Source organism: Trachinotus anak, unplaced genomic scaffold (assembly GCF_046630095.1).
Source record: "Trachinotus anak isolate AG129_WGS33_773 ecotype Australia unplaced genomic scaffold, CSIRO_AGI_Tana_v1 ptg000016l, whole genome shotgun sequence".
Lineage (NCBI taxonomy): Eukaryota > Metazoa > Chordata > Actinopteri > Carangiformes > Carangidae > Trachinotus > Trachinotus anak.
In genome coordinates, this window is record NW_027273867.1 from 20,159,554 (window position 1) to 20,178,550 (window position 18,997).

General features: G+C 40.1%; 1 long non-coding RNA gene across 4 annotated transcripts; it reads right to left on the reverse strand.

The window, feature by feature from the left end:
- Window positions 1–3,902: 3,902 nt before the first annotated feature.
- On the reverse strand, window positions 3,903–18,200 carry LOC139633856 (uncharacterized). Of its 4 annotated transcripts, XR_011693848.1 has the most exons (5): window positions 17,493–18,200; window positions 14,712–14,831; window positions 9,649–9,726; window positions 7,003–7,095; window positions 6,376–6,916 (listed from the first exon to the last, which is right to left on the reverse strand). It is a non-coding gene; the product is annotated as an uncharacterized lncRNA (long non-coding RNA). The 4 variants fall into 4 exon arrangements; XR_011693845.1 differs by lacking the exons at window positions 6,376–6,916; window positions 7,003–7,095 and adding an exon at window positions 3,903–6,367; XR_011693847.1 differs by having other exon boundaries at window positions 6,376–7,095.
- Window positions 18,201–18,997: the final 797 nt, after the last annotated feature.

Sequence of the window (18,997 nt, forward strand, 5' to 3'; positions counted from 1 at the left end):
CCTGAAAAAGCAAAAGGACTTACAGCTAGACTCTCCAACAAGCCTGTCTAAACACGGACAGAGGTTCATCTCTGTCATCGGCTGGACGTGTGTGTGTCACACAAACACTAACACACATGTTGGCTCTATTAAGTCGAGACGTAAGCGACATCTGTGATAAACAACCTGAAGTACGTCTATAAATGTAGCTGAAGTCGTACGGTTCTCATCCACTGTTTCTACAGTCCATCATGTTGAAACCGTCAGCAGCACATTTACATAATCCCCACAGAAGATTATATTGTATTACTGCTTAATTTGTGCACTTCAGACAGTTGCACTTGCACTGTATTTTTTAAATTATATTTTTAGCGATTTGAGTGCAATCACCCTTTAAAAAAAAATGTCCTGGCCTGTCTTTAAATTATATTTGACCTTATTTTAGCTTAAATCCCAAATAGGGTAAACTAATCTTAATATTGTAATTTTTGCAGTACATTAAAATGTTATTGTGGTTAAGACCAACTGCATTAAAGCGACATAATCATCCCTTTGATGGAAGTAATCTTAATTTAAGATGAATTTACTGGCTCTTTTTTCCAAATATGTTTTCACTTGTCATCACATAACGCTGGAACTTTAAATCACTAAAATAACACCATGACACGTCTCCATATGCATTTGTGATTGATTTGTGATTACAGTGACTGTGATGCTGACATCTGTTTTGGCTTGAGAGCCTTCAGTCTGGAGGAAACGTGTGTGTGGAGAATTTGAATTAATCCTCACACCAGTCTGTTAAGACACACTCACACAGTTACAGGGTTTGGTTTGACAAAAGCAGGCTGATGACTAGTTAATGAACTTTCCTCTTTCGGTAAACAATTAATTTCTGAGGGAGAAGCCCAAAAATGGCATCAAAAAAAAGACAAAGGCAAAAACAGAGAGATTTTGTGGATAAATAAAAAATAATGTCCCGTCATATTTATTCTGGATGATGCCATTAGCAATGCAAAGGGGGTTGAATTGTTTCTGTGTGGCCCAATTTTCCCCCCAAGTAGTAATTATTTTCATGATTTGCATTTCAAATTCCAATCCCTCTCATGGAAGACAGATTAGTTTCTCTTCTCTTTTCCCTTTCACGGTGTAAATAAATCCACATTTCGTCTCACAGACGGCAGGATAATGACATGCAAATGAGTTCAACAGAGTGAGAGAAGAAAAAAAAAACATGATGAGGAACAGATAGCAGAAATGTTCGTGGTTTTGCGGGTAATTTGGAGAACTGATGAGTTTATTCTAATGTGATGGATGGAGACAAAAGAAGAATTCCAATCCAAATTGTTGAATATCCAGTTTGGGAATAAGTGAGTAAATAATGAAAAAAAAAACTGCAAAGTTTCCTCAACATTTTCCAGTGAATTTTTAAAAAATTACATCCACAGAAACATGTCTGTCTTGTGAGATAAAGTCTAATAGTGGGTTTTGAATCTAAAAGCTTCTTCTTCTGCTTCTATAACAGCAATAACTTTGTCAATTAGGTTATGATTATATTTATTGGTGGGTGTATTGGAGTGAAACGTATTTTTACAACTCACTGGATTTCAGTTGCTTCGGTTGTTTATTCTGTAAAAGAGACTTATGCTGCATTAAGCTCTTACTCTTCAACTGTGTTCACTGTTTACAGACACACTCACAGTCCAACTGCCTGCAGGGTTTCAACTTAAACTGCAACTCCCACACAACATCTCACATGCAAACAATTAACAAATTAAGACATTTTAGCGTGTTTACATTACACTCACCAGGCACTTTATTACGACCTCCCTTTGCTCTGAGAACAGCCTCAGCTCTTCACAGCATGGATCCCATGTGGATGTTGGAAATGTTCCTTTGAGATTCTGCTTCATGTTCACATAACTGCATCGCATCATCTCTGCAGATTAGTTGGCTGCACATTCATCTCCCGTTCTACCTCATCCCAAAGGTGCTCTACTGGATTCAGATCAGAAGTTCACTGAACTCGTTCTCATGTTAATGCATCGTCGCCATCTTGATTTCTTAAAACCAGGAGAAACCACATTTGGATGAGAAGGTGGAGCTGAGGAGGGGTGAGGGGTGGATCTGACCTGCTCAGTACTCTATCCTGATTGGCAGGTCGCCATGTGCCGTACAGTCTGTCAATCACACGGTGGCCACGCCCTAATGAATACCCTGTTTTATCATCTATTTTCCTCTAAATGGGACCATAATTTAAAAAAATGAACATCATGTTGTATTGAAGAAGACTTGAAACTAGAGATTGAGACCATTAACTCATTAGGAAAAAATTTACTGAGGTAATAAACAAGTGAGAAGTAGGGCCGTTTTCCCATAGACTTCAATACAACCTTCTTTTTGCAGCCCGTGGAGTCGCCCCCTGATGGTCATTAGATAGAATGAAGGTTTAAGATTCCTCCGCATTGGCTTCATTTTTAAGACCCAGAGTCGATGTCCATTTTTATAAACAGGTTTTTGTGGTTCAAACCACAATTGATTGGAATTAAGGGGCCTCAAGTTTGCCAACAACACATTCCTCTCATCATTACACTGGACTGGACTGTTTACACAAGGCAGGTTGGGTCCATGGATTCATGCTACTGATGCCTAATTCTGACTCCACCATCTGCTGCCTCAGCAGAAATCCAGATTCACCAGCCCAGGCTACATGACCCTGTGCTCACTCCAGCCTCAGATTTCTGTTCTGGGCTGACAGGAGAGGAACCTGACGTGGTCTTCTGCTGTTGTAGACCATCCTCCTCAGGGTGGAGACAGTACAGCAACTTACTGCAACCTTTCCTCCTCTGACCTCTTGCATCAACATCGACCGGCTGCTCGCTGGATGTTTGTTTATTTTATTATAATTATTTATGGTATTTTATATTTATTATATAAAAGTATTATTATATATTAAATTAATTGTAAATGTATTTTCTCTGGCTCCATTTAACTACCCATAATCCACTTCAAAGCGTCTGGATCCAGCTGTGATGGACATGATGTGTTGCACGTGTCCCTTAAGACCTTTAATGGCTTTAAATTCATTGAGCAGACACACACACACACACACACACACAGTATGGCAGCACATTGATGACCTCAGGAACACAGCTGGTTACAGATTCAGACAGGAACTAACACACTAATGACTGGCTTTAATTGAAAAATGAGAGCTTTTCTAGCAGGGGCACGCTCAGGTTAGAAGGTGATGACGTACGAGCCCACGACCCAGTTTGCTCTAACACAAGTCACCTGCTCATTGTGGACTGAAATAGCTCAGGCAGGCGGAGTGGGCTGGATAATTAGGCCTGTTTTTAATAAACAGTGACTGAGGATGTCACTGCCGCCTGGCCTGCTCTGCACGGATAAATGCCCTTTTCAATCTTCTGTAAACTCCAGGAACGTCAGGGAACAGTATGTGCCCTTCGGATCCAAAACCCCCCCTACTGAACAAAAACCCTCACTCCCTGCCTCTCGTCACATCACCACCGGGCACTGAGTGAACCGGTTTGAGGCTTTGCCGTATGTTTATCCAATCATACTCCCCTGCCATGACCACAACGCTGGGCTTCCTCTCAGTGTCCAGTTTAATTTTTCCATGGGGCCTCGCTGGTGAAAGCTCTGTGGCTTGGGGTTCAGGAGTGTCATGAAGTTAAGATGTGCTGCCTGGCTGGTGAGCCACGAGGGTGGATCCTGCTCTGAATGGGAAGGGGGAGGAGGAGGGGGGGCGATTTACGGTGGGAACCCTGTCATTATGGGCATCTGGGCAGGTAGTTACTGTGCTGGTGCTTTATTAAACATGCCACTGTTGGCGTGTTAAACATGGTAACTCCACGGTTCAGGTTCTTGTGGTGATTTTTCTTTCCTTTATATTGATGTCCAAAGGTTGGAGATCGTTTTTCACTTATTGTTTTGTTCTTTTGGCGTCCTCTGTGGCTTATGTATGGTGGTCAAATAAAACACGCTTTCAACATTTTGACAAAACATATGTCACTTTAAGGAAAAAAAAAGTTTCAAATTAGTAAATCACAACCAAATGAACATTTTTGAAGACACATATGTGACATGAAGTCCTGCTGCAGATGCAGAAAGCACAAGCAAAGAGAAACACTGCAACATTTGTGAACAACAGAACGATGTTGCTACGCAATAGAAGTATCTGAATAACAATAAAAACTGATTAACATGCATTAAAGGCTTATGCTCCAGCCATAAACCTACAATAATGTTGAACTTGCAAATAAGAACATTTTAGTGTCCCAAATTTGCTGTATTTCTGTATATGTCTGCTTGCGTTTTCTGTTTGCAGCACATTTCTTTATACAGTATGTCGGCAAAGCGATGAATGCATTTCCTAATTTCTTCTGTCCTAACTTGATTTTATTTTCCTCTAAATGCTTTCTGTGTGTGGTCATAGCGCTGAAGATGTTTTATCCATTTGCGTGTGTTTTCTTTGAGCTCTCTCTGCCACCGTCTGATTTTGATCAATAAACTCTGGGTTGTGATTTTCATCCCCTGACGTTGGCTAAAGGATAACATGCTACTTAAAACCTTTTCAAAAGCAAGCAGCAACCACGATGGCTAAATGTAGAAGCCAAAGCATTAGAGCCTGAATATGGAATTCCTGTAATAGTTGCTGGTTCCAAAATAATTTCATATACAACCCAGCTCTCACTATTTGGTAAGTGAATGAAAATACTCCATTTATACTCAGTTAGTACATTTTAATTGATAGTCTCAATGAATTATTGACCTATTAATACATATGTGATTTTCTTGAAGACCCTACTAAAGGATGAGGCTGGTGTTATTTTACATTATTCCTATTGCCACTAAATCCCATGACAGACCAAAACCAAAAAATGCAGTCAAAGCTTTTCAACCTCCCCTTGATGTCTGTAATTTGTACTCAGCCCCGAGCCCGTCGGTTTGTACTGGAGATGTCTTCCAAACAGGACATAAATGTACAGTTTCATACTTTAGAAAAAGGTACATAATTCCCTGTAACAGCTTGTCACTGTAGTTTTGTTATGTTATTCAAACAGTGGTAAAAACGACATTTGTTAGGGACTATTTTCAGCTGCGGAATAATACACATTTGATGCTTTAGTGATTATTTAAAGCAGCAGAGCATGTGGGACTGACTCAATATAAACTACAGTGCCCATGTAATTTATAATTAAGGAAGATGTCACCTAGTGCAACAGTTCAGCTCAATGATGTCTAGTTTTTGACACTTGTTAATTAATTGTTGGTTTGCATCTTTTCCTAGAATATAGGATATCACCAGACTTATCACTGAAGATGTAAAGAGCGTCATGTTCAGAGGTGTTTTTGCTTGATTGGCGCCATGAGAACCCCAACCCTCCTCGCTCACCAAAACTGAACTGAAGAAGCCTCATCAGAGACCTGCTTAATGTCCAAACATATAAAAGATACAAGGCTTTCATCCAAGGGGATCATTTCCAAAGGGGATGTTTCCCTCACTTTTCAAAATCCTATTTCAATCCCATTCACTTTTATAGCTTCAGGTTGATTTCCTCACTCCAGTCTCTGACTAGCCGCCGCAGTCCAGATGAGAGAAGACCTGAGTTAAAAATGTTGATGCACTCACACGGCTAAATTAACTGCCAAGAGATCTCCGGGGCAGAAGTTTGTCATTGGACCCCTACTGAACCCATACTATATGACAGTTTCATTAGTTCCCCTGTCATCCACAAACCAACCAGTACTCTAGAGCTGCAATACTTAGTTGATTAATCAAATTAGATGATTGACAGAAAATAAACTGGCAAATGGTGAGATGAGTGACATTTTTTGCCCTTGGTTTTGCCTCTCAGGCTGCAATAGTTCATTGGTGAAAGTTGTGGGGGCAGTATCCTGCAGACACTACTCAGGGCAGAGGAGAATAATATCTAATATGTTTTTCAGGTTAAAAAAAAGAGTCTATAGCTTTTTAATTCAATATATTCATTATTAAAAAGAGGCTACAACTGAACATCAAAAATGAGGCGCAAAGTCGTCTTTGTAGTAAAGATGCAACAATTATCAGTCACTGTCAGATTAAAATGATGAACAGTGCACAGGTTTACATTATTTGTAGTTGGAGATACTGTCATTATAATGGAAAAAACAAGAGCAAATAATTTGTATTTTGATCAGTAAATTTTAATTAAGTGACAAACTCACTTCTGAAACTAAACCTACGGTCTCCTAACACCCTGGCAGCTGTTCCTGTTAATGGACGTGCTTTTCCTCATCTGGCAGAGAGGACAGTTCTGTAACCCCACAGGAAAAGATGAGCGGCTTCCAGGGAACCTCATGAACCATGTCCCACCAGCTGAGGTCTCTGTGAGGAGGTTCAAAGAACAAATACTTCATAACTCAGAAGCTGAGTCACTCTGGTCGGCCTGACTCAGACGAGGACAAACAAGAAGACACACAAACATACTGCACATGCAGCCCAGCACACTGAGTCAGTCTCTGTCTGTGGCAGCGTCCTCACTCCGCTGGCTCCCGTCCACATCAGCTTTTAAGCGTGGTGACCCTGGGATCAGGCCTGCATGCCTTCCCCTTGAGCTCAGCCCAGATCAAGAAAATACTCAGCATTCTGGCTGCTCTGAGATGGGGCAACTCCGCTAAACATATCAGATGGAGAAGTAGGATGTTTTATTCCGAGGAATGTCTTTATTCACGCGCACATATACACACAAAAAAATCTATCCTCTAACCCAGTTTTAGCCCCTGGTATGCTGCCTCTTGTCCAAACAGGTCCACTGTGCCCGATGTGTGTTTTTAATACTCACTGATGGAGACTGAAAATACAGCACTGTATGCCTCCCGCTTTGTGTGTGATCCAGTTAAGTTCAGGCTGAAGTATCCGTGGGTCCTCTGTGCTCTTTGATGAAGGACAGAGGGTCTGTAAGTGAGAGAGCAGCCACCAGAGACACAGGTAATGCAGATGGAGGAAGCAGCCATCCTTACCCGGCCTCCCCTTCCTCCTCATTTGAAGCTCCACCGCTGAACTGTGACCCATCAAGTCCCCCCAACCAAGATGCATAATGACCCCCACCTCAGCTACCACCACATGCATACAAATAAAGAGCAAAGTGAGAAGAGGGCATCCGTTGTACATCCGATCCCTCATTAAATATTTGCAGGGAAAGCAACAATCAAAAGCACAAAGAGCAAGTGAGAGCACGAAAACCACAAAGGTCCTTTTGAATGACAATGAATGGGTGACTGTGCAGTTTAGACAGTGTAAAATGTTCTGCAGCTTAGGAGGGCTGATAGCAGATGTTTTGTAAACACAGGATTAAATGGGATCACCTGCCTCAGGCCCAAAAAAAAACCCAGTTAATCTTCTTATATTCTTAAAATAGTGTCTCAAAAGTAGTTTAAAGGCCCCTTATACACTGTGTGATGACAAGTGTCATGCCTGTCACACTGTGCAACAAGAGTCTAAAAAAGTTTTGGCTGAAATTGGTATCTGATGGTACAATGTTAACTTAGAAGCCTTATAATGTATATAATATAATATATATGTACATAATATAAGAATATGCGTCAATTCAATATAAAGAAACTTGGCATCTTATGTTTCTTTAGTATTTGGTGATAAAAGGTAAATAGAGACACTTTGCTCATCATCACTTTGCTCTAATGGTTTGAAAAATACTGCAAATCAGTAAACAAGCTTTGGGCATTTCACTGCCATCTATTTAAAAAAATGTTATTTTATTTTTCTATAAACTTATTCATTGATGATAACCACAGCGTTGCTTTGGCCTGTGTCACTTTGTGCTATTATGATTGGTTGTGGTGTAGACGTGGGTCGTGGCAGCTCTCACACTGAGAACTTTTCTGACACTGCCAGAGTTTTGATGCAGGACGTCAAAGCTCTGAGTCAGTCATCAGTGGACAGACGATCACAGGCTCCATCACATTTTTTTTAAAGCTGTCAGCTTCAGTTGAGGACAGCCCAGGTTTCAGTGTTGTGACGACCCCTGCCACTCTGCCTGCCAGCTGGCTGCTGCATCCAATAATTTCAACTTGATGTTTTCATTGAACGGAGATAGAGGTGAGAGATGACACGCAACAAGGGTCCTGTGACAGATTCAAACCTGTGACGTTGCTGTTCATCAATGGGATCATAAAAAAGAAAATATCTACGCGAGTGCCAAAATCAAATTCTATATCAGTTGCATTCAGTATTTTAGTGTTGCTAAGGGCTAATTCTGCCTTATGAAGGAAGATGGGAAAGTTCCTTAATTATAGAACAATACTGAAAACAGATAATAATACTCAAACTCTATGCAGGATAAGACCAATTGAGAAAATTGAGCCAAAACTAAATCCAGATGTTTGAACTGTAAGAAGCTCGGAGCTGGTGTTCACAAACTAAAGGAAACTGGAACGTACTGTATATCTGTCATGCTGTTAACACTCTGCTACTTTCCATGTGCCATGAAATACGCTTTTTTTTAAATGCTACTTTTTATAGCACTTGGAGGACATTACAACCAAGAATAGTTTCCAGCATTTTTGCTCACTACTGTTTTTATAACCTGTGAAACATGGAAACGGTTTCTTATTTTAATCATCCTTATAAAAAAATGACACACACACATATATATATATATATATATATATATAAACAACTTCTCACAACCACTCATGGTGTCTTTTCTGTCCATTTTGAGAAAGAAACAAAAATATTCCAGTGTCAACAAACAGCAGCGGATCAAAGCGAGCATTGTTTGTTGTTTGTCCCTGCAGTGTATCCATGTTGTTGGTGATGCCCTGTAATTTTCAGCTGCTGTGCTGCTGCAGACTGGCACAGCTCTCCGCCCTGTGACATCAGCTCCGTGGGGATGAATTCCAAAGAGCTCTTTTTACTCAGCAGCAATAGCTCATTCAGTGAAACATTCATGCAACAAATATACAGACAGTACAAAATGTTTTCTTTTTTCTTGTCTTACTTTTTGTGCAGGTATTGGGACATTCTGTGGTTAGCTTTGTGATGCAATGATGCTTGTGGAGCAGCCTTATATGGAGGTAACACTGGTGAGGGTGTTTGTCCAGTTAGTACATGCCTCTCAGGGCCTGATAGCACTGGTGAATTGAAGTTTTGGAAACAAAGGAGTCTAGTGTAGTGAGATCTTTAAGTTTTATTATCCCTTAATATACACTCAAGTCTCATAAAATCCAGGTAAAGGTGTAATTTGACCGCAGACGTAGACACCTTATTCAGAAACAACAAAGATAATATCTCCAATAGCATCCATCTGTGCCAGACAAAAACATTACCCTTTGTGGTTCATGAATTCCAGAGTCCTCCTTTCGATCTCAGGTTTCTTTTTCTCAAGATTAATGGAAGCTTTACGTGAACTAAGTCACGTCAGGGCTACGATTCTTGTTAGCTTTTCTACTTTCTAATATGACTTTAAGATAAAAGGGAAGGTGTGTGACTATATTTTAATCTGATGTTTTGACACATTTGCACATCTATTTATCACATCTACAATAAATCATTACCCACATCCACGCCTCCTGCTCCTCTCCTCTCTTGAATTGTCTTTAATAATTAATAGGACAGCTCTCCTCTCTCCTGCTTGAGCAAATCCTCACCTGGAATGAGACTCTGCACCTGCCCCCAGGCTCCACTTCTGATTAAACTGTCCGGGCATGAAACAGCTGATGCGAGGTCTGTAAAGGAAATGAAACCAGTCAGAGGAATATCTCACTGCCAGATGACACTCCTTAAAGTAAAAAATTAACACTATTTCTGTGAAATAGGCATAGGCTTTGTTTTTCCCGGGACTTCCTGTAATGATCCCGGCACATTCCTGGCACATACGCAGTTCACAGGAACAGTGACAGGTTTGACCATTCAAATTCTTTGGTTTCACACAGAAGCAGACAAAGGCAGCTTGTCATTTCTGGCCAACCTATGATTTTGACCTTTAGGATGTTTCAGCTGTAGCTAGCTACTGTGAGCTAATGCTAACACTAAATCCCCTGAGCTGGTTGAAACCTCCATCTGACTTTTTATTATTTTTCATCTGATTTGGTGGGGTTTACTGCAAATGCAATCCCACTATAAGTCTTCAACATAGAAACTCCCAACTCAACCCAATTATCAGATGTATTTAGTATTCAATGGTTTTCTGACATTAAAAAAACAAAACAAAACACTCAATTTAAAAGTCAAAATGTTCAGAAACTTTCCTTGACTTTTGGTTGTATTCAACATTTAAATCCCATTCATAGTTTCGTAGTTCAAGTTTCATGAATGGTTCTGGACCTTTCCAGATTTTTACGTTAGTGTGTATGTGGCATCACATACAAATTTCACTCTACACCCAAGATGTTTTGTCAGAACGTAGGCAAATTTGTCTGCTTTCACTCAATGTGACTATCAGAGCACAGTGACTTACAGGATCTGAACTATGAGCCTCTGAGTGTCAGGAGCAGCATCCAACTGCCTTGTTTGCCAGACATCAAGCCACATCATCTATTGTCCACTGTAGCTCGTGTAAATGCATGTTAATCCTGGCTAATGCTAATGCTAATGGTAGCAGCCAACAGGGCCCAGCATTTTGTGGTTGGTTCTATTGTGAAGGGCGTTATCATGTAGCAGGAGTCGTTTTATCACTTATTCAAATTTGAAAGAAAGTTCAATTATTATAAAGAGCAAGACACAGCTACTAATGCTCGCCTAAAGTTTGATATGCCATCTTCATTTTCCAGTCCTGAACAGGTGTTTTTCTAACAATCCCCATAATCCCATATCACCAAAATAATAATTTACTAATGTTTTTTTTTTTTTAATAAAGCTAGGTGATTACTGGAGGTAGTGAGTTAGACACACAGTTTAATCATTTTGTAAGCTTTTGCTCTTGTGTTTTTGACTTTGCAAAAATGATAATAACAGATGAAACCACACTCTTGTTAGCTATTTTATTGCGTGAAAGTTAGGGTTGCTAAGCTAAGACTGGCATGTTTGAACTGGGGTTCGGCTGGACTTTACAGTTATAAAGGCAAATAATGTTCAGGTAAAGTGACTGACTGTAGCCATGTATTTTGGGAGTGAATAGAGCAGATTATGGGAACATCCATCCATCCATTATCTATACTGCTTATCCGTACAGGGTTGCGGCGGGGACTGGAGCCAATCCCAGCTGACATTGGGCAAGGGTGGGGTACATCCTGAACAGGATGAGATTATGGGAACAGCTACACAGAAATAGCTCTGCAGGATTCAGGCCTCCACCAATGACATCAGATGTCTGAGCAGTAGCCTATAAGTTTTGTTTAGTCTCTCACCACTGCCAACTGTAAGGATGACTCATCCAGAGTTTTATGCCTTAATGAATTTGATGGAAAACCTATGGCGCAGTTAAGTATAAATATTTGCATAGACTCAAACATTTTACAGGAAGTCTTTGATGGACTCTTTCTCTCTGGCAGACCTATCAGTGAGGATGGTACTGACAGAGTGAGACAGAGACTCTGTCAGTCACATCTATAAATCTGTCACGTTAGCGAGATAAGCACAGGCCTGTCTGAGTGCTGGAAGGCTTTTATCAAGAGCTCACACTTAATTTAATAAGATAAACAGTAACTTGTCAAAGTATTTCTCCAGAACCGACAAATAAATACTCAATACACAAGTAGTGTTTAGCCTCACAATGGCCTCATTCTTATATAAAACTCATGCAATGATTAATATCTCCTCGGTTTCAAAGGAATAACAGTAATAAAACTTATTTTAAAAAATAGCTTAAACAGCTATGGTATAATGACTAACTCTCCTCATTGAGAAAAATATGACAATGCTATAATTGTTTGTGAGAATAGAAAACAAAGGTGGGGTCAATTTTAAATGTGAGTCAAATAATGGTTTTCCTTTCAGAACAAAGGGAACTAAACCTTGTCGTGCTAAACATCAGTATTTTATAACTGTCATTGGGAACACAATGTGTTAGCAGGGAAGTCACCATCGTTTCCTACAACTTACAACTTACTTTTATTCTTTTACCTGTTTGATTTTCTTTATACTGAGCGCTGCAGCTTCACGTCTAGCTTCTAGCATGACTGTAGACTCTTGCTGAGATAGATAAAGCAAAAACGAGACTCAAACAGCATTGAAATTGTTGAAATTGATCTACTAAAGAAATTGAACATGTGAAAACACATTCTTGTAGTCGAGATAGGAGGTTCTGTTTGGGATGCTCAAAATTTGGTCTTTTGAAGGGACAAAGGAGATCACACTACCCTGAAAGCCCCTAAGTCCCTTTGTTTGTCTAGTGTCCATTGAGTCTATCCAGTTGATAAGACTCTGACACATTCTTAGCTGGTGATACGGGTGCTACTGAGGCGTTTGTCGTCTAAATCATTCTCATCTCCTGTCTAAAACCTCCACAACAAAAACATGAGGGCTCTTATCTCAGTGGAGGTCTCTGCTGGTAATTCAAGAGCTTTCTGTCACAATAAACCGTAGATGTCTAATCAGTGGAAACCGTAAACGCCTCATGGTCATTTGTTGAGTATTGAGTACCATTGATATTAAACCAACACAAGCTGCTGCATTTCATAGCTTACCTGGACTAGAGCTATGTGTCCCAGTAGCCTGAGTGTAATCCACACAGCAGGTTTATATGGGTCATTGTGTCCCCTCTCCTGCAGGAGGATCTGTAAAGCTAGATCCCAGACTCTGATAGGCCTGTTGGGACTGGATGGTTTTGGCTGCTTGACTGACTCAAAACATGCCGGGAACATTTATGCTTCTGGAAAGTTTGGTGTTAAGCTTGTCTGCATCACCCACATACCGCTGGCATCTATTCCTTTCCTTTTTTTCCCCTCCTCTCCAGACGAGTTATAGTGACCCTGGGATGGATATAGGCCTCTGGGGGAGAGTTAAAATAAGTGAAGGCTCAGATTTTTGGCTGTTTCACTGTGCGACTGCAGTTTACAGTGCAGAAACAGACCATGCTGCCTTTGTTGTACGACTGTTTTTTTCATATCATACATCGTTTTCTTCCAATTTGTAACATGTATCGAGACATCTGTGATTATACTTTACATACTTGCTAGTTGTCTCTTTGGTTTGCAGCCACATAGTACTACATTTATTTTAGCAGTTTTTAGCCATGCTTGTGGCCTGGTCTGTTGGTCAGTTAGCCACTTTGGTCCAGACTGAAATATCTCAACAACTACTACATAGCTTGCCATACGATTTTGTACAGATATTTATGATACAGAGAGGATGACTGGCGGACCCATTTCTGGTTTTTGAGTGAAATGCATCAGGAACGGTTGGTTTAGGAAACGTCAGCATGCTAAAATTAGCATTTAGCTCAAACCTCCATTGTGCCCAAGTATAGCCTCAAATTGCTTGTAGCATGGCTGTAGTCTTTATCCTGTGTCTCTATATTGTAACGTACATGATGAATATTCTGTTTTTGGCCTCCTGTAAATGTTTTACTTATTTTATCTGCAGCTTACAACTCAAACACTTTTCCTGTTTTTGCCACCTCAACAATTTTGTGTTGTTATTCCTCCTCAGTAAAAACCCATCAAAGTAAAGTGTTATTAATGAGGACAAGTAAGCTATACTTGACCAAAACAGAAAATGTGTGCCCTGAGGGAAAGTTTCTTCAATGAGAGGCCAGATCCACCCACGTGCAGGGACATGAAGCAGCTCGTCTTCTCTGTAATGACTCACCCACTGCTCGTGTTTTGAGCTTTAGCTAAACATTTCTAGCCAGTAGCAAAGATTTGCTTGTCTTTCATCGCAGTTGAATTACCCCAAGCAATATGGATCTCTGGGTTTCCCACTGTTGAACAGCGGCAACAGCGGTCACTCAACACTTTTTTGATGTAACCCTTCAAAGAGACAAGATCCCTCTAATCACATAAACCCTGGGTCCTACCACACGCTTACACTGAGACAAATTGCCTCCTCTAATACATAGCTGTTAATCATTTGTGTCATTTTGTTGTCTTTTCCCAGGATACAAAAGAAACAGGCAACGAAAATATCTCAAGGTTGGGGTATTTTCTTAAAAGGATAAGAATAAGGAGCAAGTGCCAAAAGCAGCACCACAGCTTCATAAGATAATGGAAGATAAAGCACAGACAGGATGAAGTGAAGTGCATCCTGGGGGCAGATTTTGTCAGATGCAGGTGTAGCCGTTGGTTGTGGTCAAGCGCCGGGTCTCTCAGGTGCAGCTATTTTCATGTACAGCCAAAGAGAGATCAAACCCTCATTCGTTCCCTCGTGCCACTTCAAACGGAGTCGCTGTTTAAACTGTGATTGTGAACACCTGCCTTAAGAGAGAGCCATCAAAGGTGAGCTACAATAACCCTGCTTACGATCCTCTGGGAGCTTCTTGTTCTCACTACAAAGGGAATCAGACTACCTGCCCTCATGAACTCTGTTTGACTTTTACATTTGTGTACCAACGCTGCACTTAAGGATCCAGTTTAAGTGGGTTTTTATTATTATTACTCTTCTCAGTCCGTCATAAGAACACAAGAATTGGCATGATGCATTCAAAAGATATTTTTTGTGTTTTTTTTGAGTTGAGTAGAGTTTTAATCTAACTTATTAAAAAGGTGTTCACACAAAGATGCGAAATAGAAACAGCTGGGGGACATTTGTATGTCTAATCGTATGGCATCAGCACCTTGAGTCATCGCACAGCCAGTTGGTTCCAGTTAATGTCCTCACTGTGACAGGGATGTTAGCCAGATGAGGGGCCTTTGCTGATGACTCACCTGAGTGAAGGCCATCTGCCTGAGGGGGGCTGAAACAGAAAGAGAAAAGCACAGTGAGAGAAAGAATGGCAGAAAGACCACAGCACCCGCAGATGAATGGGTTCAAGGGGGGGAGATATCTCACCTTGCAGATTCAGTTACAGCGAGGCAAAAACGAACACAATAGGTGCAATGTACATGAGATCAAAAAAAAAAAAAATCTTTGTATAATAGGTCCAAAATGTTGACGGTCCATAGAGAACCTCAGGCTGACTCTGTGGGCGAGCACAATGCCAGCATGATGCCTGTCCGGGATACAGTGACGTCTCATGTTGCCCCCAAAAATCCCCATTTGAGACAAAAACATTTGTCGAGGGCCCTTATGGGAAAAAGGGGGATTCACATGTCCTTTGCAGATTACTTCTCACTTTTCAAAAGCAGAGACTGACAGTTCAAAAGCACACAGTGACAGATTTGGCAAAGCCTTTGCTTGGTGACACACACAGGGAGATAATGACAGTAGCAGTGAGTCAAGAGGCGCGTACCAAAATAAAATAAAAAAAGTTATACACTGGAAATTTAACGAGCTTCTAACCCACTAACCTTTTGTTATTTTGCTTTTTAGATATCCCAACATGGACGTGATTGCTGGAAAAGAAAACCCAGCTGTGTTATGGAAAACCACAGGTATGGAGCTGTTAGAAAAATGGGAGAAGGAATCCACCTACTGGCCAACTGCATGAATCATCGCACTAATGAAAGCAAGCAGCTTCCCAACTGGGATAATATTTCAAAGCAGGAAGACATTTTACATGACATTTTAATCTGTCTGCTGCCCTATTCAGCAAGGATCATTAATTATGTTTCTGACCCAATTCTTGCTTGACCTTTATTTTAACATTCAGCCAGTGGTTCATTAAATCTGCACGACACAGACTGCATTTGATATGTTAATTTTTCCATATGTTGAAAATCCCCTCCTTCAGTAAACAAAGCTGGATTCTGTTGGGGTTAAAAGAAAAGCAGAATCATCTTTCTCAGTCTGTATTTGTGGTTATCAGCTGGCAGTAAACTAAAAGGCGAGAGTTGCAGAGTAAATACATCTTTTGTTCTCAGGTCCATGTGCGGAGACGGTTCAGATCAATTCAAAGATGCAGCAAGCTGTGGGAGAGTCAAAGGACTCTTTCATCCCCTCGCCATGACCATTGATGTGTCTGTTCCTTCATCTCCCCCACCCACGTAGCTCCACCTCTCTCAGCATGGTTCATTTTACCCGGCTGACCCTCCACAACCAAAGAACCTCTTCCCCAGTAAGAATTCATCTTTTCCCCTTTGGTATAAATGCAAAGGTAATGCAACAAAGAGGCAATAGAGGCTGTGTGTTGGCTTGTGATGTTGAGTGGTGTTCAGTGGTGACAAACGTTGCATAAACACAAGACAAACCTGTTGAGAATGAGTCAGTGTCATGTTTAAATATGACTTCGATGTACTTTGAACTTTGTCTAAAAACATGAGGCAAATTTGTGATTTGTGACCCTAATGTAAATAAAACTGACATGACTTGACTTGACAAGGTAAAATTGTTGTTTGCATGAGAACAAAACTCACTGTGGATCAGTTTTAATGTTATCTTTTATCGAATGTCAGTTTCAAATAAACTTGAAATGACTTTATTTTGAAACGTGTACTGTATGTGACTTATATTAAAATAAATAACGTGCCTAAAAAAGTCGTGCACAGTTGATTATCCTGCACAATACCTGCAGGGATCCTTCACAAGTCTAACCTCTTTGAAACATTTAGGCCAACATGAATAAGAACTCTTTCACCTCCTCAAAAAATGGAAACTTTAATCTGAATCTACATTTACATGAACCTTAAACTCCATGTATTGATGAAGATCATACAAATATGATCAAAAACTCCAGAACAGCTACTAAATATACCTTGAGGTCAAGAATTAACTATGAGACTCAAGCTATAAACATCTTATTTTTTGTAGGGTTTATTCTTTCTGAAGGCCATCAGCTCACCACAGATAAACATAATTCTGTTGTTTGACACCTTGAGGACTTATATTGATGAATATTATACAATATTTTAGAGTCAGTTTTGGCTTTGACACAGGTGATTTTACCATCTCACGATGACTGATATTTAAAATCTGAATAAATTCAAGCCACAAAGAATATTTCCCACCCTTAATGAATGCTAAATATTATTCACTGCCAGCAATTTTGAGCTGACAAGCTTCAGTTGGAGAGTTAAATGCTTATCTTTTGCTTCACTAGCTATTTCAAATTATCTTAAAACGTAGTGATCTCAGCTCTGGAGAGTATCTATAGACTGATGTGAACACCCTCGTGGAGCCTTGTTGTACTCTCTCTGGATTAGATGGATGCCAACAGTTATTCTGTGTAGTAGCCAAGGAAAAATAAGCTTCCAAAAGAATTTCATGGTCGACGATTGTGTATTGGTGCTGGATTTTGTTTGAAAAGTTGAGCCTCTACTGGATACAAAGGTTGACATTTGCTTTACAAAACAAACATTGCCTGTCTTGTCTGCCTGTTCCCCCCAAAGACCAGCATGCCAGCACTACATGGTGAGGCAGCGCATTTCTTTCTTTTTCTGTTTCAGACAATAGCACATGTTAATCCATGCCAGAACTTTAGATACAAAGCAGGAATTATAGTCCATTATCAGTTACTTACTCATGTCATGTGATATCTCTTTACATCTGCGGAGGAATTCTGGCTCCAGGGAATAAAGTGTGAGTAACCGTTGAGTAATGATTGAATCACAATATGCAGGGAAAGACTTGAGGCTTCACAAATGACCACATTGAGAGGTGGTTGAAAACAACATAGTGCATCTCAAAAATTACCATCAGTGCTTTAAACGTTAAAGGAAAAAAGCATGAGAAAAACCTACGATGTATTTTTTTCCTCTCTTTCTTTAACATCTTGTCTGAACCTTTTCCTTAGGCTTGCGTGTCCCTTTCAAGCCCTAAGGGCAGAGAAAAATGCAAGAGGATATTTAAAAAAAAAAAAAAGTTGTGATGAAACAGGGCGGCTACAGAGGAAGAGGGAGTATTTCACCATTTTTGGCAATACTTTCTGACAGTCTTATCCCCATGTATTAATCTAAACATGGGCTACGTAGGTGAAACGTAGAACTGAATTTATACACTTCATGCTTATTTAATCTTCTTAGATTAGAGACAGAAATATCACATACATCACAGTTACCCATTCTGTCAACCATTTTACTGATTTTTAGAAATCTGAAATGCATTTTCTACCTGTACTAGCACATATTATATTTTATTCAGCTTGAATACACTATGCCTTCCTGCATCTTATGATATATTGTGCCACTAAATGTGTCTCTTGGTAGCTTATTGCCTGTCTAACAGCTGAACTTATAGGGAAAAATGAATGTGCATGAATTCCCTCATGAGCCAGCAGCGTATTAAGTCCCTCTCTGTTAACCTTTGCATTTAGAGAAAATTCTTCCAACTCAAAAGATGTCAAATGTCAGACGTTTCCTCATCCTCATACCTCTGAACTGGGACACTTCTTAAAATACTGCACTCCTGAGAGAAATGTTCCAGAACATTCAGTGTCTGCATGACGCTCAGGTTCCCTGCCTTCCCCCCACATCCATCTTTAATTATTTTTTTTCTTTTTGACGCCGTCTTTCAACTGTGTGAGAAAAAGATATCACACAAGTGTAAAGCTTCACGCTATTTAAAAGAGCTTTCATCTGTTCTCAGATTCTGTCTTAATCCTACGGGGCCTGACGGGGCAATTCAATTCTCACTGCTGGTCTGAGGTTAGATGTACTGTGAAAAGAGGTCTACTGTATTTTTAGACCACATCAGAATAAAGGTTTGGATTTATTTCAACTTTTAGATTATTATACTTCATTTTCAAACATAATACATATATAATAAACATATTTTTATTGTTTTTTTGGGTTTTTTTTGTCAAAATCTTCCACTAAGATTCACTATTCCTTGTGTCTGGCTCATATCCATCCTATCATGTTATTTATTATTGTGTCAGGCGTTTTGGGGTGACGTGGCAAGAGCCAATCAGCACCGTGGAGAGCTCCTGCATCCATCCGTCGTCATGGGCAACGCCCCGGTAGTAGTCAGGCACGTCATTTATATAATTCTTTAAATCGGCTAATCGATAAACAAAAACTAAACATT